Below are 26808 nucleotides of genomic sequence, written 5' to 3'. Positions count from 1 at the left end.
GTTCTGATCTCCACAGACCTTCCCCTTTCTATCCCTCTCACCACTCCTCTCTCCTGGAGTGATCACTTTCTCCTTTCTCCTTGCTCATGTGTTCAGCACTTTCTACTCCCCTGCACTTGCACATTCTCAATGTCATTGGGCCTAGTAAGATCCTTGTTTTTTTCCTCCCTTGTACCCCTCCCTTGCCTCGTCCTGCCTTGTAACACTGTGCAATATAAATAAAATATCACATCATATCATATAATTTCAAAAGCATATTGTACAATGTTCCTCTGTTGGATCAGTATCCTGATCTCCAGTGGCATAGAGTAGGTACAGTCGTTGTTGGTGCCCTCATGACAGCTGCAGTGACAGCCAGAGCCTCTGCAGCTCAGGGACTGCATTTAAGATAGCCACCCCTGTTCCAAACACTATATAACTATGAGAATGCTATCCTGGTGGCATGTTAGGGTGTAAGTATAAGCCATATCTAAGTTTGAGGTATGGTGGCTAGCATCTCTCATGTTATTCCAAGCCACATCAATTTGATCACAGATGTGCCCTGTTAGCCCAGCACAACTTTGTAATGGTTATATTTATTCCCCCATCGAGGCTGTTGTTGATGGTACAAGCAAGACTGTAGCCCTCAGGTTTGCCTGCCAATGTTCCTTTTTGAGGGCAGGTAATGCCCTCCCAAGAGTGACATCCACCCCACAGGAAGCTGTCCTGTGAACAGAAATCAAGGACACACATATTCACGAAATTAGTGTACTCACACCACAGTGCTTCATACCAAAAATAGCCATTTATTCTATTCAGAAGAGAAGGGGTTGGGGTTAGTGTATACTGAGGGAGCTCCTTACAGTTCAGGAAAGGTTCCAGCATCGTGTTTCTATGTGCACATAACTTTCCTTTCTATCCCCTCCACTTCCTTTAGCACAACGCGCTTTGGGTATGATGCCAGAAGGCAAAGCCCACTTGTTCCAAGGACAGAGATTGAGCCCATAACACAGGCATGCATTTGAAAGCCAGGTCAGTCAGTATTCCTGTCATTTTGCCTTTGAACTGCTGCAAACCGTGATTCTTGCACATTTGATACAGTCTGTACCAAAAGAACACTCCAGAGATGTATTTGGCACCTTCAATCAGTCATTCAAACAAGTTTTCCACTGCAGAGCACTAGCTGAAGCATGTCATTGCTACGGATCAAACAAAGACGCATTGATGCACCTGCATCTCTCAAACTGCTGTTTGAACCACCAACATCTTCATCAACCTTTTAGCCATTGATCAGACTGACCCTGTTGTTCTCTCCAAACTGCATCCTTCAAGCCCGGCATCAAACTGACCTGCTTGCGCATCCCAAACCTGGTGACACCCACGATCTGTAATGCTTGAGCATTACTTCGAGCTACAGCCTGCTTAAGTTTGATCCTGCCTCAGCATATCCTTGCTTCTGGACTCCTGCAAAGATATTATTGCCTGATAACCACCCCCTGGTCCGTTTTGAGCCCTAGAGACTGCATAAGGCACATTAATCCCCTTTTCAACTCAAGAACATATCCTTTTTTAACATTGTGATTTGTATTGCCTTTGTCCCCCTGTCTCATTAACCAGAGCGCTGCATCTTGCTATCTAGCATATTCTGTGCTCTTGCCAATAAGGATGAGTAGTTTTTTCATTGAATAGTTTGTTTAATTAAAGTATATATTTATTTATAGAACCTTTGTTTCGACATTTTGGAGTCAATATTCTTTGCTGTTTGGTTGCTACTGTTTCACATTTGCACCCCTCTTGAGATTATAGCCTTCCCTCGGTCCATGTTACCTCAAAAGGCAAAGCAGGTATATATCTCTTAACTGTGCCTGTTTTACATTTATTATTGGGTTATTGAAGTGTGAGGGCTGAGTAGACACTTTAGTCTCTAATTGTCTGTGTATTATCGCAAGGCAGAAATCTATTTGTCCCATTTGCCCCATTTGTCCCATTCACTCAAACACCCCAAGGTTCACAGGGCTCTACACCCCTCACTGTAGTCTACCATTTTCTGGAGCTCCAAGAGATCACCTCTTCCTCACTCGAGGACACCCCTCAAAGGCACCCCCCTTCTGGGGTTCAAATGTCTCTTCCTGCCCTCATTGAAACACACACCCCTTTTGTGTTCCAAGGGCTCTTCTCCCCCACACTGAAGCACACTCTCTTCTGGGGCTTCATGGTCTCTTCTTTCACTCCCTGAAGCACAGCAACTTTCAGCAAACTCCTCTCCTCAGTCCCACTCCAAAGACTCTCATTGTCTGTGAAACGTAGACTTGGTTTTAAAGACCTAATCCTCCTCCTATTGGGCAAACGTACAAATGGATAGGAGGATGTGTTTCATAGTCCAGGTCAGGGGAAGGCATATCTTTAATAGGCTTATCATCACTTTGTATTTGTTCAGTTTGTTTCCAGTGCAGGAGCTATTTGCATGCTGCTTTACTCCTCCCTTGCCTCATGACTGTCCACTTGCAAAGAAGTTTGTTTTGTAGATGTTTATTTTTTGAAAGACCATCACACAGGATAGGAAAACCTCTAATAAATGAAAACAATATTGTTTTCATTTGGGAAGAAGGGAAGATGGTAAAAAGCATTTCACTCCTTAAATGCTGCAGCTTTAGGGGAGGGAGAAAGGCATACGTCTGAGGAAACACACAACTACTGACACCAGTTTAGGTTTTAATGGTTTTTATTAAACACCAATAAAACATAAGACTTGTATATTGAAATTGGCATTGGGTGACTGTAACATCCAGGCTTGGGATATGTTGTCCTTTAACTCAGGATCATAAATGAAGGACAGCAAAGAAAAAGGATTCACAAGTTCCAGAAACGCAGTTCTTCTGTTTAGGTCACCTTAGCATTCCGTCTTTACCTCTTATCTACCACTTCTTGTGGGGACCAAAGGTCTCCCTGACTCTCTAATTAGGGGCTTCCTCTCTTTGCAATTATCCCTAAAGTCCTCCCCTTCACTGAGGATCGTATTCTTTGTTATTTTTCCTCTCTTCTGCGGCAAAGGGTCTCTGCTCATCAGTTCTTTTTCTCAGGGATATAGTTCACTGCCCACCCTTCCACACAAAGGTATATTGTGCCTTTCTCACTTATCTGCACAGAGGGATATCATACCCTGCTCACTATTCCCCACCCAGGGATATTCAGTCCTGCTCACTAATCCACACCAAGGGATATAGTGCCCTGACGACTGTTCCAGGAATATGGTTCCTTGATCTCTCTCTCTCTCTCTCTCTCTCTCTCTCTCTCTCTCTCTCTCTCTCTCTCTCAATCTCTCTCTCTCTCTCTCTCTGTCTGTCTCTCTCTCTGTCTCTCTCTCTCTCACACTCTCTGTCTCTGTCTCTCTGTCTCTCTGTCTCTCTCTCTCTCTCTCTCTCTCTCTCTCTCTCTCTCTCTCTCTCTCTCTCTCTCTCTCTCTCTCTCTCTCTCACTGTTAACTGTAACACATCCCTCTTCTGGGCTCGCCAGGCTCTCCTCTTCTGCTGAACATCCCTTTTTCTGCAGGTCAAAGTCACTTTCTCTCTTATTACTTCTAACCCCTTTCTTCTCTCTGGTCAGGGGTCTCCATCTTTTGGTCGTCATTCCCCTCTTCCAGGGTCTCAGAGCTCCCATATACTGTCCCGCTTCCACAGCAAATTCTTCTTCTCAGCTCCAAACAGAAAAGACACTGGGCCTCATTACATGTTAGCCGGTCTGGATTGAATGGTGCAGGTGAAACCGTACCAGCACCGTTTTCCGGACTGGCTAACTACAAGTTCTGTGGCCGTATGGTGTTACACCCGCCAGGTCTGACCTGGCCCTGGCGGATGTAACACCACCGGCCGCAGATGGACGCGGAAACACCGGCACCATTAACCACATGGTGCCAGTGTTTCCACTTCCCCATTCCCGTGGAGTCCTGTGGGACTCCACGGGAATGGGAATTTACAGAATGCCGGATCTGGAATTACTGGATCACTGGGCTGTAATGCCCGGTAATTCCAGCAAGTCCGGAGCCGGTACATCCCCATGAGTCTGGCATCAGCCTTTCGGTTTTACCGGCACGGCTACCGCCGGACTCATAATGAGGCCCACTGTCTGTGCCCTCACCATTCTCCCACTGTCACAGGGCAAACTTTTCAATTGATTGGTTAATTACCTGCCTATTCCAAGAAAGGGGAAGGACGTTTTTGAAAGACAAGATGCTGGCTTTGATATCTTTCAGAGTCTTTCCACGTGCAGGAGCTGTTGTTTGTCTGCTGCTTTGCTCCTGCCTTGCCGCCTGGCTTTGCCCCAGCACAGAAACTCAATATGTGCATTACTAGTGGTTAAAAGATTATCCCAACAGCCAAAAAAAAACTCTAATAAGATCCCACCTGTGCAAAATCGCTCTGCCTTTTGGGAAATTGGAGGAACTGTTTCTCCTCTTAAGTGCTGCAGCTGCAGCTAAGGGAGAAAATTGTTCTCCTTCAGAAGCGCTGCTGCCGGGTCGGGGGTTGGCATACATTCGGTTTTTCCCTTTGAAGATATGCACCTGATGACTAAAGGGTCTGTCTGGCTGTGCATAATTTATTTTTCTCTGAATCCCTGAATGTCACTCTGAATCCTCTGAAGGTTTTGGATTTCCTGACCTGATGCATCTTGCAATATGCAGTCCTGAATACCCTGTTTCTTTGGGACGCTGCTAATATCTAATTATTTACTCTCTCAGGTGGTTTCGGCATAGTTCATGGCTGGTTCTTTCAAGTCTGCATCCAGGCAGACCAGGGACTGGATGCAATGTTAGTACTGTGATTTTGTTACAACATGCACTGCTGTAGGGGCAGGGTGTTGGAATAAGTTAAGTGTTTGCCAGCTGTCTAATTTCTCACTTTGAATGTTCTAGTGTTTCCCCATAATGTGTCTTCCTCTGAATCCCTAGTAGACATTACAGAATATGCTTTGGGTTTTGAAATTCTGAACATGATGCATCCTGGGAGATGCAATCCTGATTATAATGTTTCTTTGAACCCAGGTAATTACTAAGGAGGTATTCTCTCAGTCCATTCAGGAATATTTCAGTGAAGTTCCACCAAACATCCAGGGTCTAATTTATAGAGACTCTCTGGTAGGGCCTATGGGGGAGAATTATGTGGGGTTAGGCTATAAAGGCCTCTCCTCCTCTTGTGCATTAATTGTCCTACTTGCGCCGTATAATACATAGGATGTTTAACTGTTCAAATTGGAGTATGTTTCGGGTTCCTGTCAGTCTTACTCTCAGGCAGCAAGTGGGAATAAAACAAGGATGACACTGGGCCTCATTACACGTTAGGCGATATGGGTTTACCGGTAAGGGCACTGGTACCGGTAAACCCTTACCGCCTTACTACGAGTTCCCTTTGCAGGACCCAACCTTAACGGCTGGTTTTACCAGCCGTTAAAGTAGGGTGCCGCAAAGGGACCTTGGAGCTAATTATGCTACCGCAATTTGCAGTACCGTAATTAGCACCTTCCCCATTCCCATTATGCCCTATGGGTGCAAAAATGGGAATGGGGAAGTGCCTTGGTGAATGGGGAATTACCGCCCCGCTCACCTTGGAGTAGGGCAGTAATTCCGCCATCCACCAAGGCGGACATGGTAAAATACCGGCGGCAACCATGGCGCTAATAGCGCCATGGTTACTGCATACCGTGTAATCAGGCCCACTGTGACATTGTCATGTACCCCTACCCTACCATTTCTTTTTGGTTCCCCCTTTCACTTCCTATCCAAGAGGGTTGCTTCTGTATTTTAATATATACTAGCGTATATACCCAGAATTGCCAGGATTTCATTTCCTCATAGCTTCTATCTTTATATATAAAATGCTTAGGTATGTTTCTGTACTCATCTGATGCAATTTATCTGTGTTAGATTTCCCTCTGCTGTCCAAATGGCAAACTGCACTAATTTCAACAACAGCTACCATTTCAACAAACAGAACCAAACCCTGTAGAACGTATGCCTCCTCACAAGCTAAAACTGAAGGCAGGTGCTGTAATTATGCTACTACACAATCTTCTGTCATCACAGGGACTATGCAGTGGAGCAAGGTTGACAGTTACACATCTGCAAAGACCCATCATAGAGGCCCATGTGATCAATGGAACTTAGATACTGTACTTAAACCGTGCATACCTCTGATTCCATCTGGTACATTTAGCCTTTTCAATGACAATTAATTAGTCACAGGGACCTATGCCCCCTTCCTGGAAATGATTGGTGGTAATTCTGATATTTACGAAGGGGGGCCCAAGTGAACCTAGGAATTACTGACCAATATTAACCTTCAAGATATGTTAGAACTTCATATGTTAGGACACAAACAGCTGGTTTGTTAGAGATCCTAAAGAAAGGTGAAAGAAAGATTTACTGCATTGTTTGATTATTTCATATTTTAAAAATGTTTCCTTCTACAGAGTACAAATGCAATGTTTTTTCTTGTTAAAAACTAATTCTGAAACGTATAACTGAATGTGAGAACAACATGGAGGTTCCTGAGCAGCATGATGGGTGACATGCTGTCAACAGTGCCAACAACTATGGACCTAATGTTTCATAATACCAAGGTACATGTTCATTGTAAGGCTTGTTTATAATGAAAACCATTTGTTTTGCCAGTTGGAGCAAAGATATACAACTGGTTCAGGGAACCCGCTTTAGAACATGCCCGTTGGAGAATCATGGAGATTTCAAGTTGGTACCAGTGCACTTCATTGACTTGCCCTGTGTCTTCTTGGTCATGATTCCGAATGCCAGCCTGACCAGGAAATGTAGGCTCTTGAAACTGAAGGGCATGTTTTTCAGAATGACTGGAATGTGGGGGATGAATACATCTTCTCCTTTTCCCTTTTCCCTTCCTGGTCAACACTGTTGCTGCAAGTATATTGGGCAGCAGTTTTGTGACACATAGCCTTGTGCAGTTACACAGCCTAGGTGGGTCAAGATTGCAAAGCAGCATGATGGAGGGCCCAATTTTCAGTCGAAGGTGATGTGGTGGTATTCCTCGGGGAGTTGAGTGAGTTGAGGAATTCTATTGGATAGTTTATGGCTTTGTTGGTATCCACCTACGTGTCGATTGAGTTCTACCTAGTAACTGTGCCCGGAAGCATATCCTGAATCTAATGATCAATTTCATTGACCAAATCATTTTTACCAGCAGGGATCGCTCATTCACACAGCCACTTGTGAAATGACACTTAAGCACTATCCATAAGAGAGTAACTGAATGCCTGTAGCACCATCTGGAATGCTACCTGCCTTCACCTTCACCTCTCATGTTCATTCGCCTAACATACACCTTGCATTTGCCTCTGATACGCCTTCGCCTTATGCCGATCCTACTCATTTGCTTCCCATACGTCGATGCTTCACCAAGCAACAAACCCACAAAAAATTTCCGGACTTTTATATAGAGTAAACCTTTCCTTAATGTCCCAGTAAGGTGACTAGATGCCTGTTCTACCTGCATGGCAGGTTTTCTATGATAGCCTGGGCTTGTTTTTAGTCGAGGATTCTCATCTTCCAAGGTTTTTTCAGGCATGAAAAACCAAACCATTGGTTTAATTCAGGGAAGACTGTACTCAAAACCAAGTCTTCTGCTAATGCTGGTTTTACTCTATTCTCCACCTCCACACACTCTTTTCCCCTTCTCTCCTAGCACCCTTGTCATGTAGTAAAATTCCCCACAACCATGAATTCTGACAGTTGGGACTTTGGTTTTCCACAGCCAATTTTCCTGAGATAGGATGTCTAGGTGAACTGCATTCTTGTGGCTTCCAGAGTCTAAGCTTGCAATAAAGTTCAACCCGTTTACCTTTCCTGGTATCTGAAATCTTCTATGGATCCTGTGGGAGGAAGCACATGCATATCTGTGGGATTCCTTCTTGAGATCCTTATTTTCTTGCGTGTTTCTCTTGGCCCTGGTTTTGTTTTGACAGGGTTACATCTTTCCATTAGATATTCAGTACTTTATTGCTTTTCAAATCCTGAATCAGTTTTGTCATATTAAGTTCACTAATCCGCCTGTTCATTAGACTACGGTTCAGTCTGCATCATCAGAGCAGAACATTCAGTTGGTAGGTGATTAGTGTTAAGCTGTTGTTCTCGGTCCATCTTCTTTGGCTTTGGCCAGCAGTCAGTCCAGCAGCATTTCCTGAGGAACTAGCAGCTGAACCTCTGAACTGGTAACAAATACCTTTCAGCTGTCTCCTGTGCTGGTGGTCTGTTGTTCTCTGGGTTATGGTTCTTCCTTCTTTATCTTCCTTAAGATGTTTTATCTGCTCTGGAAAATCCAGATCTGGTGCTTCACCCTTCAAGTGTAGGGATATGCCAACATCTTGTTCCAACCCGTGGGCACCATTGGCCTGTCTCACTGAGTATATGACTTCCTCTAATTGTGGTAGGTACTCTGAACCTTTTGGATTTCCCAGGTTCTCTTCTTTGGTGAGTTGCTCATAATCTTCCTTTGCCATTGCCATCAGCTGGACATTGGGCCCCACTGCCCCTTTTTCAGTTTGGTAACATTGTGAAGGTTGTTATCCTCTCTGTTTTTTTCTTCTTTTCTCTTACTGTAACTCTTGGAAGGGCACTGTATACCAAACCATGCAATTGTGGAGTTGTATAATCATATCTTCCTTTGTAAACTTCTGTTTTGTGGAGGAAAAATGTATAGTGAGAACAGATAAATAGTTTGGATGATTTGTAGATTACAATTTCTATCAAGAGTGGCAACATTTGATCGTGTGACGTATCTATTGCAGTAGGGAGGTATATCATTTAGATCAGTTTCCACTAAAACCTTCTTTCTCCCTGGTTTCCAATATTCATAAGCACTAGGTCTGACATATTAGTTCTTGCAAGTTGACCTACGGGTGGGGAGGTGGTGTACAAGGCAGGAATATCCTTTAGTGGGGAATACAAAATAAAAGGTGATGGACCTTAACTGATCTCTGGCTGGCCTTAATGGAAAAAAAAGAAAAGGAAGGGATGCATTGACCAAACCTTTTTATCAGATTATGCGATCCCATGGATTTAATTCAATTTGATTAGATAAATGCATAATAAACAAAATGCCAGAGGTGTACTGAACAGAAATGTCCTTTATCTAGGCACAGCTGATAGATAAAGGAACAAAAGCTGAACAAAGAAAAAGACGATAATAGGAGATCATTTAAACAGAAAAGTTCTTTCATTTTTCTGAAGGCTAACAAGGAGCTGGAGGAACAAAGTTAAAGTGGCAGATTATTCCAGAGGTGGGTGCCAGTCGAAGAACAGCCTCAATCCCCTTCAGTCATGTACCAGGATAAGGGAACATCTAAGAGGTGAATCTAAGCTGATCGATGACGTGAGGGATGACATGGGGTGATTATATTTGCAAGATGTTGTGAAGATTCACCGTGGATGCACGTGTATAAAAGGCAAAGGATTCTAAAAGTAATGTTCTGATTGGCAGGCAGCTAGTGAAGGGAACACTTCGGACCGGAAACAAAGGAGTGCCTTGGAAAATGGAAGATAAGACATATGGCTGCATTTTGTACTATTTGCAGACAGTGGATAAGAAGGCTGGCAAACTTATATATAAAGCATTGGCATAGTCCAACTGAGAGTTCATCAAAGCACCAACCTCGGTTTAATGACCTTGTTTAGGAAGGAAAGGAAGGGTACAGAGTAAGAGACAAAGGCAAAAAAGGATGAATTTACCAGAGTTTATTTTTTTGACAAGTATGACTTCAGGGTCCCAGGTGTTCTTAAGAATTTTTAGATGCATTGAAAAGGTTGCAGGAAGACTGAATAGTAGGGTAAAAGGAGGATGGTGAGTAGGGCCATTCGGCAGATGTTTAGGACCCAAGACCACGGTTGATACCACATGTCACACGGCAAGGGAACACCCAACTTCTGACAATGTTATAAAGTTAAATGGTTTTATTAAGTAAAATGAAAACTATTGCAAAGACATGGTTTTGAGATGGCTGTGACATAAACATTCTTAAGAAATGTAGTCATTGAAAGTAGGATTTCCTATGAAGACTATCAACAAGAAAGCGATAGATTATAAATCTCAGTCCGTGTCTCTTCTGTTGTTGACAACACAGCTGCTCCACCCCTAAATGGTTAGATGGCATCCTCCCTTTGCCAATTTTCTTTAAAATCTTTCCTTATGTATTTATTTATTTGTAAGGCACTTATACATCAAGTAAATTGTGTTTCAAAGCGCCCACATGGCAACAGGGAGGGAACATGGGGAAGAAAAGCAAACATAACACTGAAAAGACAGAGGCGGACCTACTGGGGCTTGTGAGCATTCAGAATGTGCAAGTGCAGAGAGAGAGAGAGAGAGAGAGAGAGAGAGAGAGAGAGAGAGAAGGAATGAAGGAGTGGTAAGTGTTAGGTGTACCAAAGAGGGAAGTGCTAGGGAGTAAGCAGCTGTTAAGTTACTTAGTGAAAGTGGTCGGCTGCCAATAGATAAGTAAGTGCAGGTGTGTGTTGGCATAGACCAGTGGGTGCCAATGCAGGTTCTGGCAGTGGGCGGAGGCTGAAGGCGATTGGGTGTGGGAGGCACTTTGGGCTCTCCTCTGTTACTTATTCCCCTCTTCAAGGGCCAAGGGGCTCTCCCCCATTATTACATATCCCCTTCGCCCGGGCATCCAAGTCACTATCTCTCTCTTTCTTCACAGTAGCAGACCAATAGTCCTTGCGTAAGGGGGCTCTGCTCCCCTCACAGGATCACACCCCTCCTCTGGGGATCAACAGGATCTCCTCTTCTGTTACACATCCACTCTTCCAGGAAACAAAGTCACTCTCTTTCTTAATACGTCACTCCACTCTCTCTTGGGTCTTTCTTATGATCTCAAAGTGCTCATCTCCCCCTCACTGAATTACACCATGATCTTGTGTCACAGGGCTCTGCTTACCCACACTAGAGTATGTCCCTCGTCTTGGATTGCGGTGGCTCACTTCTTCCTCACTGCAGCACACACCTCTCTTGGAATTCCAGGGGTTCTTCACTCCCTTACTGGAGTACACTCCCTTTCTGTTTTCGAGGGGTTCCCCTTCCTGGTGCTCACAAGCATCTTCAGAATATTCATCTTCATAGCTCACAACCCAGAGGCTGTCATTCTGTGAATCTCAGGTTGAGGTTAAAATCGCTCCCCATCCTCCCATCGGCTGAAGTAATCTTTCAAATTGATAGGATAATTGCATTTAGTATTTTTGCATTTATTAGTAACAATGTTTATTTTGGGCAAATGCCCATAAAGCATGGTACAACACAGAATAAATAAAACGTTTTATTTAATTACTCCTCACATAAAATGAAATGTGATCAACACATTTAGGTCTAAAAAACGACCATCAGCGTGCAAGGTTCCTATAATCAGTAAAACATTTGACAAAAGCACTAGATAACACGTCCATAACCAGTTGGTTGTCTGGGACGAGCGGTATTAGCGTGACTGTACTTGGATGGCATTTTTTCTGGTATGGCCAATTTGACATACGTAAGCATTTTATGCAGACTTGCTGGGGTTTGCAGGGCTCACACCTTTCTTTATGCCTACTGGCAGCCTGCTGGTTCCAATGAATGGAAGGGAGGAATCAGCCATCTTATCCTGAGAAAGCTAAAGCAAGGGAAGAAAAAAATAAAATGAGATCTATTTACCTAGAATTCTGCACTGCAAAGGCAGAGTTGTTGGGGTACAGATTAATCATTAGGCTGCCTGTGTGTAGTGCCTCTTAGGGGTAACAGGTTGAAACGTAATGTAATGAAAATCACTCAGTCGTGGGGTAACGATATATAGTTCAGCACACAGTGGTTAATGGTATGATTCAACATGGTTGAATATTCAACTAATGAACGCCTTTTGAAGTCTCTCCCCCATTTATCAAATAGTCTAACTGGCTAACAATATCCTTTTCAATGTGCTAGATGACTTATGCATACTAATTACAACTGGTGTGGCAAACCAGGCTTCTGCCAGCATTGCCTCATCTGGATTTCATTAATTTGAGCCACGGGCTGTTTAAACTTAGCAGATTTTGTATACGAGGCACACAAAGGGCCTCGTATACAAAACGAGCACGAACCTCCAGAGGCACATGATGCCCAAGCACCCCATCGAGCAAGATTACGCGAGCACAACTGGTCAATCCAGGATATAGATGCCAACTAACCGAGACCACTAAAAATGTCCTCCTTCGCATACACCTCTCAAACTCCAAACCAAACACAACCACAAACCTCCAGCACAACAAACCACACAAACTTCACCACAGTGCAACAACAAAACAATAAATGCACATAGACCCGCACATCAGTACACGATGACTACCGGCCGCATATACCCCAGGCCCAGCCGACTGACCCACCAGGCTGAGGCTGCCAACAGTACATCACTGCTCTCTTGCACTTTTCCAACCTCCACCCACTAACTCATCCTCCCTCCCTCTTTCAGAGCCGCCAGAGCGCCAGGGGACCATTCCGGTGGTGATAGTGCGGGGTACAAATGTCCTTTAACATTAATATTAACATTAACATTAACAGATTTGCCCAAGGTTCCTTAACCAGCAAGTGCAGTTCAGGTTCTCTGACCAGCATTTGACAATTCTAGGAACTATTCCAGGACAATTAGGACAATTCCAGGAATGGGGTGTTCAGTTCTCAATCCACAATTACGTTTTTTGAGGACGTGGATATAACAGATATTTTCTGATTCGTGATAAGCCGTTCAGGCTAGAGAGACCCCATACTTTGCTGCCATATAATGCCTGAGCAGTCTCTTTGGTGTGATAGACCATTACTACTGATTTCACTCAGGGGTAGCATTGGTTTCTTTAAAAGGAAAACGTGATTCCCATTGTCTGCAGCATGCATATAATGGTCTTTGTCTTATGAGCCACACACTTATTGTTATCAGAGAAACGGAAACCCAGATAGTTGAGGCCCTGGACTCTTTCGACATGATTTAGGCATAGTTTCAGGGGAATTTTTTGCCTTCTTTCTGAAGACTATTATTTTAGACCTCTCTGCATGTATCTTTAAGTCTAGATTATTTTAGAAGATTGTGAAGGTGGCAAGCAGATTTCATAAAGCAATTTCAGTTTTCGCCATTATGACAGCATCATCTGCAATTAAAAGTAACAATGTTAAGTGATCCCCGATTTTGGGGATGTCTGAAGTCATTATTCTGCTGTCCAGTGCATTGGTGTATAGGATAAGTAACAGTGGAGAAAGGATACAACCCTGTCTAACTCCTATACCAATGGCAAATTGTTTGGTTCTTTGTACATCCTTCCCAAACCTGACCTAGGCCTCTTTTTGTGTGAAGCGCAACTATGACCAAGAAGTCTGTGGTCATCTTCATACCAGCTAGGATTTGCCATAGTTTGTTTTGATTTACCAAATCAAAGGCAGCAAATTAATCTAAAAGGGTAAGATTTAAAATACTTTTTTTTCTATTTGCTTTTTGATATTAACAAGTGCAATGTGAGAGATTGGTCCACAGTACTTACTTTTTCCTTGCTCTAAAGTGACATTCATGGGATAATGATTGTGTGGGTCCTAACCCAAGTCATCAGTATGTTGCATATCATCCTGTCAAATATCTTGCTGTGCTTGTCAATTGGGGAGATTGGCCAATAGCAAACTGGTTTGTCCTTTTCCTCCTTTGTTTACAAAATTGTGATTATTTCAGTAGTTTGCCATGATGGTGGGACTGACAAATTAAACGTTATCCAGCTAAACAGCTGGGGTAAGATTGCGTCTCGGATGTCTTGGTCCAGATTTACTAAATCTGGTGGAATTCGTTTGGGGACTGGCGCTTTTCTAGTGAACTGGTGTATTATTTCTTCTAGTCTAAAGTGTAGTCGCCTGAAGTCGCTCCTTACAGAAGGTGCTAGATGCTGCATGGGGATATATTCCAAAACTCTGATTTATTCAAATAAAGGAAAAACATTTGGCCTCATTACGAGCTTGTCGATCCGGATACAACGGTACCGGTAAGCTTGCCGGTACCTTTGTATTCAGACCGGCAAACTCTGAGTTGTGCTCGTGGGTACCTTTCATTCCACCAGGTCTGACCTGGCGGACTGAAAAGCCCCGGAATGAAAGGCACCTGCGAGCACAGCATGCCTGTAGCACCGGCATCGTTATGAACCGTGCCGGTGCTACAGGCATCCCCATTCCCATTGAGCCCTATGGGGCTCAATGGGAATGGGGATCACCCAATTCCGGCACCCGCGAAAGGGAAATTACTGGGTCGGGCGTGGCCGGAATACCCCGGTAATTTCCCATTCGCGGGTGCCGGACTTTCTTGCATGTTTTGAGGTAGCCTTGCCAGTTTTACTGGCAAGGCTACTTCCAACTTGTAATGAGGCCCATTGTATCCATTTTGAGGAATAAATGCAAATATCCGGAAGCTGCGGATCATTTTGGTTATCAGCAGAGGGAATCCAGAACCAACTTTGATCTTCAGCCGTGCATTTTAATGCTGTCTTGGGAACATCATTTGTTTGTGGGCTATAATGTCTTACCTTGCGCTGTGGAAGGAATTCTTTAAAAGGCTTGCTGCCTTTTTGGATTTATTTCAGTTTGTTTCCAGTGCAGGAGCCAGTGATTGACTGCAGCTCTACTCCTCCCTTACCTTCTAGCTGCCCTGTGCAAAGAAGTTTGTTTTGTGGTTTTTAAGGTGTTTGAAATGCCATCTTAATTTGGAGGAAAACCTTGAATATGTTCCCACCTATGAACAATTGTTTCTCTGCTTAGATGTTGCAGATGCAGGGGAAGGAGACATGTTCTCTCCTTCACAAGCACTTCTGTAAAGTTTGTTGGAGTAGATTGAGCTAGGCTTTCCCCTTCAAGGATCTGCATCTTTTGTCTAAGGCATCTCTCTGAATGTGGTAGTGTTTTCCAAAGGCTGTCTTGCTAGGAATCACTAGTAGACATTCCAGAATCCACCTCAGGCCTTGCAGCGATAAACACGATACATCCTGCAAGATGCAGTCCTGAATATCCTCTTTCTTTGCGATCTGGTGATTACTAACTAGTTGTTCTCTCAGAAGATTCTGGAATAGTTAGTTAAAGTGTGATCCACCCAACATGGTAGGATCATAGGGGAGAATCGGGTATGATTAGTGTTTACGGCAAAACAAAAGGGTGATGACTGGAAGGTTTAGAATAAATCTTAACCTCTGGAATTGCTCTGGGCAACCGTCCAGACCATCGTTCTTCAACTGCCAAACCATTACAATGGTCTTTCCCCTTTCTGCAATGGCATTGCAGGCTAAAGAATGATGGCTTGGAGGATTGCCCAGAGCTGCACCAGCGGTAATGATTAATTTAAACCCTTCCAGCCATCACCTTTTGTTTTGCTTTAGGCACCCTGAGTGGGACAGGTATGCCCAGATGTGGGTTTCGAGCCTACTGGGACCAGAGAACCAAGCTACTCCTCACTGATGATGCCCAATTAGACTGCAAAAATGTCTGGGGGTGCTCGTGGTCTCGTGAAGAAGGGATGTGACCTAACATTTTGGGCTGAACTACCTCTTTTGGGGTAGGACCAAGCCTGATTTGCATATGGTCATTCCCCTTTCTGTAATGGTTTGGCAGGCTAACGAACAATGGTTTAGAGGGTTGCCCAGAGCTGCATCAGAGTTATGATTAATTAAAAACCTTCCAGCCATCTCCTTTTGTTTTGCATTAGTGTTTAAGGGCCTCAGCCCTCTCAAACATTAATTCTCCTACTTGCACTGGATAATACTTAGGATTCTTAACTGATCAGATCTGGGGTTGGCAAGTCCTGCCAGTATTACTCTCAATCAGACAGTGAGCAGAAAAAAAAGAATTAGACTGTGATTTTGCCACATGAATCTTGTCAGGGCCATGAACTGCCCTGAGGCAGTACAGGGTGGGGGCAGAAGAGACTCTCTCCATCTTCAGGGTTCAGCAATATTTTAGTGATGTGGCCTCAGGCTCAGAAATAATTGTTCCTGTATGTATGGACAATATCCCAAGGTCAAGTTAACATCTCCTAAAATGTTTGGGATGAAAGTCAAGAGCCCACAGGATCACATATTCCCCAGTTGGATCCCAGTCGGTTAAAAAAGACTCACAATCACAGTAATGAAACATACTCAAAAAGAAAGAAGCTACAGAATATATATGCATGGCTCTGTCCACATGGTTATTATGCTATAAAACACCCCTGGAATGTTATTATAATGTCCAAGGATAGCTGAGGTGAGTGGGGGTGAGCGACCAAGCAGGTTGACAAGACTCAGAGCAACAATTCTGGGAGTGCAGATGCACCACTCAGAACCATTGAGTGCGTGGGATTTCCTTCTGATATAAAGACCGCCAGATCTTGAGTCACATATCTTATCTACAGACACATAGCAGGAGTTGCAAAACAGACGGAACACAGGCTGAACCAATTAAAACCCCTTTCTGCAACAGATTCCTGACTGACCAATCAGAAATGATCTTTTAGTAATGCCTTAAGGTGAGGGAAGTGAGATAGAAGAGGATGGAGTTGCAGGAGCTGGAAAAGCAGCAAATTAAGGGAGTAGATCTAGCACGAAGGATGCAAGGAAGGCCAAACATGAGGAGAATGCAGGTGGAGATTACATCTTGGAACAGGAGCTAAGCAAAGAGCCTGAGCCAAGACCTGGTAATAGACTTGAGGTAGCTGAAACCAAGGGCCAATCTGGAACAAGTTCAAGGTATGTCCCCGGATATTGTACTCTTGGGGATACTTTCAAGGGCTACTGTTCTTGTTGGGGTAAAGATGTTCTTATTCCCTTGTTAGTAGTGGGAAGGGCACTAAGGTCCCCATCATGGGGTTGGCGGCATTTCCCCTGAATGTACCACCACTTGGTATGATGATACATCCACCAGATTTTGGGTTGTGGAATGTCAGAGTTAGTCCCCATTTATATAGTCAATAAGACCCCATTGGTGATTTGGAGTGTTTACTGACGGCAATATTACTACACACTGTTTTAAGGTAATGTGGAGGAAATACCTCCTTCCACTTATGGGATGTATTTCCTCTGCACTACAACCAAACTTGTATTTGTTGTTTTTTTGTTTTATATAAAGCAAACCTAGCTTGGACACTGTACAAGAGTTCAGAAAACTGGAGGGCAGTCTACACATTGCTAGTATTGCAATTAAGTGAAAGTGAAGGTACTGGAACTTGTAACCACATTACTATGCTCATAACGAGGCCCAATGTCACTTATGGGTAACAACGCCATTGCACTCCTTATAAGGTATGCAGGGGAGAGAGCCCTGATGGTGGGAATAACCCTTTATTACCTGACTGTGCCTTGTCCTGACAGCATAGAGGTGTGTGGATGTTTAAGTACTCATAACGGGCAATAACTGCATGATGTATGGCATATTGTGCATGCGCTGATTTGAAGGCAGATGACACATGGTAGAGGACATCTGGCAGAAGGTGGAGACCCAGTGGCAAAGACCATGCCACTTCCAGCTGCTCTTTTATATGCTTGGTGCTCTAAGCATTGGAATGCTTTGTGCATGCCCTCCACCTGTTTCATCTATAATTGACAGCCTGTGAAGGAAGTGATTACAGTGGCCCAGAATATCTCCTCTAACATCTGCTGGGCCTGCATTGTAAGAAATGCCTGCCATAATTAGCCATAGCACCACATGAATACATCAATTTCAACCTGCTGGATTTTTACATTTCACATATCGTACTCGCTAAGAAAACAGTTCACTGCGTTCACCTGTTATTGCAACAGTTAAAGCCGAGCTTTAGATGGTGCATTGTTTACACACAATAATGGCAAATGCTGCCTGACGCCTTTTGTGTGCTAGGTCAGTGTGAGGAGGGCACCAAGTGTATTAGCCAGCACATCACTCAGGAGATAATGCCTTTGGTACTGAACCTACCCAACATGATAAATGACCTTGATTTGGCAGGCAAGTTATTAACAGTGAGCTGGTAAGGGATGGTCACTCAATAATGCTTGCAGATCTGACTGATAATAGTGAATGCCTTGTGGTCTCATTTCCAAACCATGTTTCAAGATATACGTACTGCTCTTTAGGTGCATGAGGTATGCATACTGAGACTCACATCAGGTGCGCAAAAATGCAATGCTGCAAGGGGGATGGACATGAAATTGCATAAAGAACTGAGTCAGTTAGAACATTAAACAATACCTCTGGTCAACACACCAAAAACCGAGCTGTCAACAATATTGTATTCTTCCTCACCTGGAACTAAATTGCTCTTGTCACTTAAGCCACGTGACCCATTCTGTGAACATGATTGACTGTACTAATGGGTTGGAGTCCAAGGGCCTGATTCACAGATGTTTTCCTATGGGATAGCACCATTATAGAACCGTGTTGTGAATCAGTCCCTAAGTGTCTATGGAATACCTTCTTAATTCAATCTGGAAACGGCAATGCAGATGGCTCTATAAGAACAAAGAGTGGGCTATAGTAGCTTAGATGCTGGATGCATTTCAATTTAGTGCATGTTACAGAAGCTGCGATGATCCATTACATTCCATGGCCAGCGCCTCATGTGAGAGTTGCTGTAGAATCTCTAAGGTTCTCCCCTGCCAATGTACAGTCTGGGTGCGCAAAGCTCTCATCCCTTGCACACCATATATACTGAAGCTAGTCAGTCACGTTTGTTGGATATTCATGAGCGTTAGCTGTTGTTATAACACATAGAACACAACACGTGTGTCAATGTATCTGTTTTTGCTACAAAAACAATCATTTTGTTTAGAATAACAAATTAATAAATAAACAAATAAATAAACAAAAGAGCTCTACGTGTTTCGGGAAACTTATCCCTTCATCAGGAGCAACAATTCCTTAGCAGTGTATGCTTTAGTCAATCTTCAGACTTCAAAATGAATGTGTTACATATAGAGGCATTGAAACAGTAATCTGGTTAATTAAAGGTGTTGGTTGCTGTATACAGTTTACATAGTATTATGTATTATATGAGTTATATTGGAACTGAGCAAGGTGGCATCAGAGGTTCAGCAAATCTTCTTAAGGAACTTTCCATGCAGTTTTCTAAACGCTGGATGGAAAACATCCACCTATTATGGAAGTTTACAAAAGTGTAAAGTGTCTCTTCATGCCTGGACTCACACATGCATTAGTTAAAAATGGACATACTGAAAATGTAACAAGAAAGAATCCTCCTTCTTGCTTAATATAGACAGGAGTTGGAGAAGAATGCGGGAGCCTGTTAGGCATGAGCTGGCTTTCTTGGAGTGGGTTTTGGTCGTATCCGATCAGTCAATAATTTGATTCAGATAATCTGAAATAGATTGTGCCAGTTGGAACTGTAAGCATACTGTATAGAGTGTAATTCGTTTCTCTATCAGAACTCCAATGCAGGGTGGGAGACGATAAAAGTAATGACCCCAGGGACAACCGGCCCACCTGCATCGGAGCAAGTGCGAAACGGGGTTAACCCACAAAACTGATCATTGACATTGGAGAGGGGTTTTGGAATTATTCCAAACTTGCGTTTGCTATGGTCCTCCGATTTCCAACTCATTGAATTCTACGACAAAACGCCTGGATTTGGTGTTCCTCCATCTCTCGTCTCCAGTGGTTCAAAACATGCTGCTGGACTCAACAGAAAGCTTGCTGTTACTGGGATTTGACCTGTCATGTTGCACCAATGTTAAACTCCGATCCCACGACAACAAAGTGCAATCGCTGTGAGGGTCAACCCTTGGAGGGGCAATAGAACACCTGCAACAGAACACCTGCCTCTAAACTTTTCCCCCTGTTCCAGGACTCCCTGAAGACCACTAGGTCCTGAATTCAAAATAAATGTGACCTTCAAGTCAGACCCGACAAGTGGGAAACGTGCACTTTCAAGAACCCACTAAAAGACCCAATCTGCCCACCTATTATTGGTCTTGGCTGGCCAATACTTTGGCGTCTCAACCTTAATTTTAGCAGCCTAGCTCCACAATCAGAAAACAAGAGATCGTTTGGCGGGTTCCTATTCAGCCATTACCGCTAGGCTGAAACGTATATCCTGGAACACTAGGGGGTTTACCCACCTCTCACGACCTAGCAACTTAAACTTGGGCGAGTTTGACTTAATCAACCTACAGGATACGTGGCTGAGGAAGTCGCAAATGTTGGATGGCTTTGATTTCTCTCTTGTCCCGGCTGTGAAGGGAGTACTTGGGTGACCATCGGCGGGTTTACTCACAGCAGTGAAACTGGGCAGTACTTTGAAACTCTTGAAATCAGTCTCATCAAACTTCCTTATACAACAAAATTTGATCACATGGGAACCCGACCCATCATCGGCAGGAAGTGGCATTTGCTGTAAGATCTCTATCATAAATGTATATTTGAATCCTCCGCTGGTCTCGGATGACTCATTTATAGCCCTCATTTCTTCCATCTTGGACTTCTTCTACATAGGCGGCACGCACAGAGACTGAGTCAACTATCCCAGACAATCCCACCAACACTTTCGCCCGCCCCTTAGTTACCACCAGGTACCACAGAAGTGTGGAATTGTCGAGATATTGGCAATCACCACACTACCTGAGAGGTTGACATTGGCAGGTGCACTGGCCACAGGAGTATGAAGGGAGGATAAGGGGAGCTATGAGAGAGCATGTTAGAGGTGGGGGCCAGAGGAGTAAGGAACCTTGTATACCAGTCGGACCCAGATCAGGAGAGAGCCTTATCAGGGGAGACTACACAAGCTGAGCGCCTCAATTCAGGATAGAGACGCAAACTAACAAACCCTACTAACAATTTCCCTTTCGGCATATACCTCTCAAACTCCAAACCAAACGCAACCAAACCCTACAGCACAACAAACCGCACAAACATCACTACATTGCAACAACAAAACAAAAACACACATAGTCATGCACAACAGTACACGACGACTACCGGCCGCAAACACCCCAGGCCCAGCCAACAGACCCACCGGGCTGAGGCCGCCAACAGCACATCACTGCTCTCTTGCACTTTTCCTGCTTCCTCCCACTAACTCAACCTCCCCTCCTCTTTCAGAGCCGCCAGAGCGCCAGATGACCACTCCGGTGGTGATAGTGTGCGGTACAAATGTCCTTTAACATTAACATTAACATATCAAAGGAGCTGATTACAGCTCACCTGACGTTCACAGGGTGCTATCAACTTGCTGATCTATTCCCATGCAGGGAATGTATTATCATCCTTTTATCGTGCCTATCTAAAGGGGGAATATCAGAGTTGTGTAAGTCGAGTCTCTCAGGTGCCACAGTATAGTGCCGCTTGTGCATGGATGCCCTAGTGGCAGACAGTTATGAATAGTGAAAGAAGGTTAGAAATCAGCTCGCCGTGGATTGCTGGTCATCTCGGATCATAGAGTGAAAACACTCGGGTTCCAATATGGCTGCTCCAAATATGACATGCCGGACGTCAGATGCAGACGTGTTGATGTCATCATACTGAAGTTTGTTTACCTGTGTACAGGTGTCTAACCTTTTAGGCTGTTGCAATCAGGTCAGTCTGGAGGACCCAATGGTAATGCTATGTAAGGTAGTCGTAGAAATTAATTTAATAAAGGAAGATCCAATATTTGATCCCTGCATGGGACCATGTGCTGTCATTTGAGTTTAAATAATAAACATTTGGTTATTTGTCATGGTGTCTGTTCAGATTTACTAATGTGGGTGATTATATTTTTAATTCATCATGTTAATGTCAAGCCACCTAATAGCTGTGGGGGCATCTATGGTTGCATCTTTACATCTACCTATAAAAAAATAAAAATAATAAAAAAAATATATATATCAGTACCCGGCGAGGGAGAATCAGAATGAAAGAACCATTTTGCTTGGCCCTCGCCGGGACATTACCCGGCCGGGAATCCCTCGGATTCCGCCCCTTTGGCCCTGACGGGGGCTTGGCAGCCCCTTAGCCAATGAGGAGGCTCGAAGCGGGGCCACCGCCAGGGATTCAGGTATGTTTTTTTCTTTTTTTGTCCTCCCTCCCAAACCGCACTTACCTTCAGCCTTCTTTGTCCTCGTGGGGGAAGATGGCAGCCTCCCGCCGTGTGGGGACTCAGAGCGGGGCCATCCCCGCTCCGAACCTCCACACGGCCGGAGGCGTCCTTCGTCCCCCTCCTGGGACCCAGGTACATTATTTATTTATTTATTTTTTTTGTTTTTCCCCTCCCTCCCAAACCCACTTACCTTCAGCCTGCTTTGTCCCCATGTTATCTCTGTGTTGGTGCAATTACGGAAGTCATTTTTGTTCTTGTGTTGCCAAAGCATTGATGGCTAATGTTAGTCTATTTGTCAAATTTGGTTGAAATAAATGTATACATCTATATTCTTACTACACACCGGCCTGGTTCCTAGTCCTTTGTGGCACCGGGTATTTGTTGGGGTTCGGTGCAGATGGGTTGGAGGCCTGACCAAAGTGAACCTCAACAAACAATAGTGATTTGTTGTGCACCAGCTGGATTGGGGGAGCAACTCCCTGAGTTGTGGGTGACCACATAATAAACCGCAACATTGCAGAGAATGATTTTCGCTAGTTCTAGTGTGAAGATTTTATGTGACTGAAAGTATCGTTCCTGCAGTAAAGCCCACTCGAGGACATCTATTCCTTCGCTATGTGGGATTGATCTATAAAGGCTCTTGATATAAAGTGAAATATGTCAATTTGAGGTCAAAATCTGTAAGTTCTTCCAATTTTGTTGTTGTTATTGTTGTTGTTTTATCATTTATATAGTGCCATTTTGCCATTTCTATGGCCTCAATGCCCTTTGTGGTTGGAACGCCCTCAGGGACAAAAGTCCAGGTGTAGGAAGCGTTCTAGGAGTAGACTTTAAGATGCATGTGAGCATTTGGACGAGATTAAGACTAAAGAGGGCTGACTAGGCTCCAGAAAGCAACCCAATAAGTCAAGTACCTGGGCGGATGATGTGTGTGGTCATGACAGAGCTCTAGTGCAGGAGACTTGATGTGTACCCAGCTAGACCAAATTTGTCTTAGGTTGTCGCTGTGTGCGAATGGCAGAGGTTTTGAGGCACATACGGGGTTTCAGTGTGACATGTATGTGGCCAGCTGGACCGAATTTGTCATAGCCGTACCTGCATTCTAGAGTGCATAGGTGGAGAGAAATGCATGCAGTAGATGTCCGCAGAGGTGGTGTACATAACCTAACATTGGATAGAGTTTATCTTCGAAATTGCTGAGACAGATTTTTCTTGCACTATGGGCTGGCTATCCCCAGGTCTGCCAAGCAGATAGACTGGTTGTCTAAGAGCACCTACCAGTAGTGGTACAATTGAATCTAAGTGCATAACATGTCCTATCCCTATAATCCAACTATGCACACTACATTTGCTACCTCCTTTGGACAATTTAATCAAGCATTCTGAGTGTTTTGAGCAAGTCCCCTTTGATATTTGATATTAGATAGTAACTGCTGGTGCAGGGCCTTTAGCTACTGACTGAGACAGGGGTTTGGATGAGTAGCAAATGTGTCTCTTCCAAACAAGAGTCCTTCGATGTTTACGTAGCATGGCAAAAGTGTCTATTTCAAACACATCTTGATGATCTGGGTGTCACATACACAAATTATGCTGATGATACCCAGGTCCTCATTACCCTCACCGGTTGCTATGAGAACAATGTCTTCCCAATAATACTACTCCTGCTCCATCCTCTATCATCTGGGCTGCCTAAAGACTCAGACCATTCTGTAACCTGTCCCATATTGTATTTATTGTGTATTTATGCCTGTCATTTGTAATGTTATGCAGGTGTAACCTTCTGTTGCAGTTCCACACTGCCATCTTGCAACTTTTGTGATACCCATCAACTCTTACCTCTCTGTAACCCAGTCCCTTTCTGTATTTATTCTGCAGCTACTCCCAGCACTTGTAATATGGTTGTAATATTGTAACATTGTTGTATGTTGTGTGTTGTATGTGTAACCTTCTGGCTTGGCTCCACACTGTAACCGAGGTGGCTTGCTACAAGTCTAATGGGGCCAGTTACCCCAGGGTTTGGTTGCGCTATACGAATAAATAAACTAAACTAAACTAGTTTCTTTGGTTCTCTAAGCTAGTTTCAGAAAGTTCTTATGCAGAAAATTCATTCCATAGCCTTCAACTTCCTTGGTCTCTTTATATAAAGGTTAACATAAGGTTTTCTTTACATTCTTCATTACTTTGGTGGATTACCTGATGTGTTTCTTTTTCTGTAATCCTCTTGTGAACTCTTCAGATTTCCTGGTCTCTTCCAATGGAGTTACCAACTCCTCTGGGCAGTCATGTGCCCCCACAGGAAAGTGTGCAGTGTCTCTAAGGTAGGTTGTTGATTTTTGTACCAGTAGTTGGAGAAGTGTATCTAGGTACTTAGCTAAGGGGTCAAACATGATTTATGTAGCTGCCACTATGGGTCTAAATGAAGGATGTTGTAAATTCTTGTGAAGTCTGTAGAACACGGGCATGATTGGAAATTTGTTGGTGAGGAAATCATTGTTTTTTTGTTCCTGTAATCCTCTGCTCAGTTTGTGCGTTCTTTAGTACATTCTCGATGATGGGATTAATCAAGTTAGTGGGATCTTGGTCTAGTAGCAAGTAGGTAGCTGTATCTCTAAGAAGTTCCAGACAACTGGATATTTAAAGGTCAGTGTCCATTGTAACAATTGCACCACCCTTATCTGCCGGTTCAATGGCTATAGTCTGGTCCTCAGCCATTTTTTGGGATCTCAACTTACCTGACTTCTGCCAACATGAGTGTTTTGTTGCATTTTCCATACTACTTGAGAGTAACAATCATGGGGATTGTTTAGGTTCTCTGCTATCTGTGACCTGCCAACATAAGAACTTCACAAGTTCTCTCTTCTCCCTGAGAACCACTCGGGGTTGGTCTGGTTACGGTGGGTGATTTGTAGGACATAAACTGATGACCAAGAACAGATCAACAGGGACCTGCCAGAAAGCATATGCAAAGTGGTGGGCATGGATTGAAGATAAAGGAAAGGAAGAATGTGCTGGGAACCAAAGAAAGAGATCAAATGAAATGTCTAACTTTAGAGCTCTGCATGTGGAATATTTATGTTTTCAATTTTTAGAGATTTATTAATGTGCAAATGTCAGTGATCCCCCCAGAATCCTCCCATTTACCCCATGTGCCCATTGGCACTGTTCCTCATGAGCCCCGGATCAGGTATTACTGTTATTCGCACCCTGGGTTTTGAATCTGACTTGCAGCATCCCTTTTATTAAAAAAAAATACTTGCCTAAAATGGCCACCAAGGATCCGGAAGGCAGGGCTCCATACAGAGCCCCTCTTCCAGGTCCATTGTGGTGTGGGAGGCTGAAGCAATGGCGATGTAACCGCTGCCAATGAAAGAAATCAGGTAAGTGGGTTAGGGAGTTGGAAGGCAAGGAAACAATGACGGTAGGGGAAGGTATGGGGAAGATGTCAGGGTGGAGAAGCAGCTGCCAGCCATATCGGAATGCATGCTGGGATTGTGGAAATCAGCCCGTGATTCAAGCAAACTGATTGGATGGCTCCCCTGCCCGGGTGCACATTGACTATTAAGTTTCCTTTTGTTTGCTTAGTATTACACTGACCTTGTATCTTCACTAAAGAACTTGAACATGTTTTCTTGGTTGATAAATGTCCTACTTATGTACAACAAGCTTGTCATAAAATTAATAAAATGTAAAACATCTGGGCGTAACTTTTAACTGGAGTTGGAGGGACGACTTGAAAGCAAATATGTTGGAAGTGATGTTGATGCCAGGGTGCATGGAAGGAGATTCAAGGGGGGAGAGTGGCATGGTGGGAGATGGAGGCAACGTGAGATAATGCACAATGTAACTGAGGGATGGGGGTGGATAATGTTATTATATGGTAATGCCCCTGTAGGAGAGTGGTGAGAAAGGGGAGCAGCTAGCTGAGGGGTTCCAGTCAACACATTTCTAAAGTATTCCTGTCCGTCTGTCTCCCATGGCATAATTTGGTGGGGAATGTTGGTGTCATGAGCAAAGATGTGAGCCTCCACAGCATCCACAATGCCATTGTCTTCCAGATTTAACTGACGCTCCGACATTCACAATGTCAGCCGGGTGTTTGTAAGCCAGAACAGATGATCATGCAGAGTGGTGGGAAGCAAACTAAGGCAACAAAGAACATACAGATGCAATCTATTTTACTGGTTGTCATTGGGCCTCTTTCAAATGGCGCTGTGGTCAATATCATGGTGGAGAATGACCTGCATCACTGGACATGCTGGCAAATGCTTTGTCTGAGCCATTGGAAGAGGGCTCCATGGTATTGGAAGTGCTATATAGTACATGTCTGTAATAATTCAGTTTATGCTAATGCCAAATGTGATTAATTATTTCAGTGGTGCCCGATGAGTAATGCTTCGTCTTTTTTGCCCTGCTACAGTGACCTATTGAAGACATTGCACACAACTGAGCACAACTTTCCCTGTACTTTCTCCTCAGATAGGGGGGAAGAACACCCAGACCCAGGAGCTGCCCAAAATAGAAAGTGTTCAGACAGCACACTTTCATTGTTCAATTGTCCCCACCTGTGCCCATCTTGGCCCCTCCAAAGGACTGGTGTCACCAGTATCTGCTACATTATCCTTCCCCTCTTCCCCCTACCCTGGTTTCCACCTCTTTCTCATCCCCATCTGCCTGCCCCCCTTGCCCTTCAATCATCTTCTCCTGCCTTTGATTCTTTCTCAACCAGTTCCACTACCCCATGAGCCACTTGCTGCC

Source organism: Ambystoma mexicanum, chromosome 5q, assembly GCF_040938575.1.
Source record: "Ambystoma mexicanum isolate Mex_15411 chromosome 5q, UKY_AmexF1_1, whole genome shotgun sequence".
In the NCBI taxonomy this organism is placed as follows: domain Eukaryota; kingdom Metazoa; phylum Chordata; class Amphibia; order Caudata; family Ambystomatidae; genus Ambystoma; species Ambystoma mexicanum.
This window is presented reverse-complemented; position numbering follows the sequence as displayed.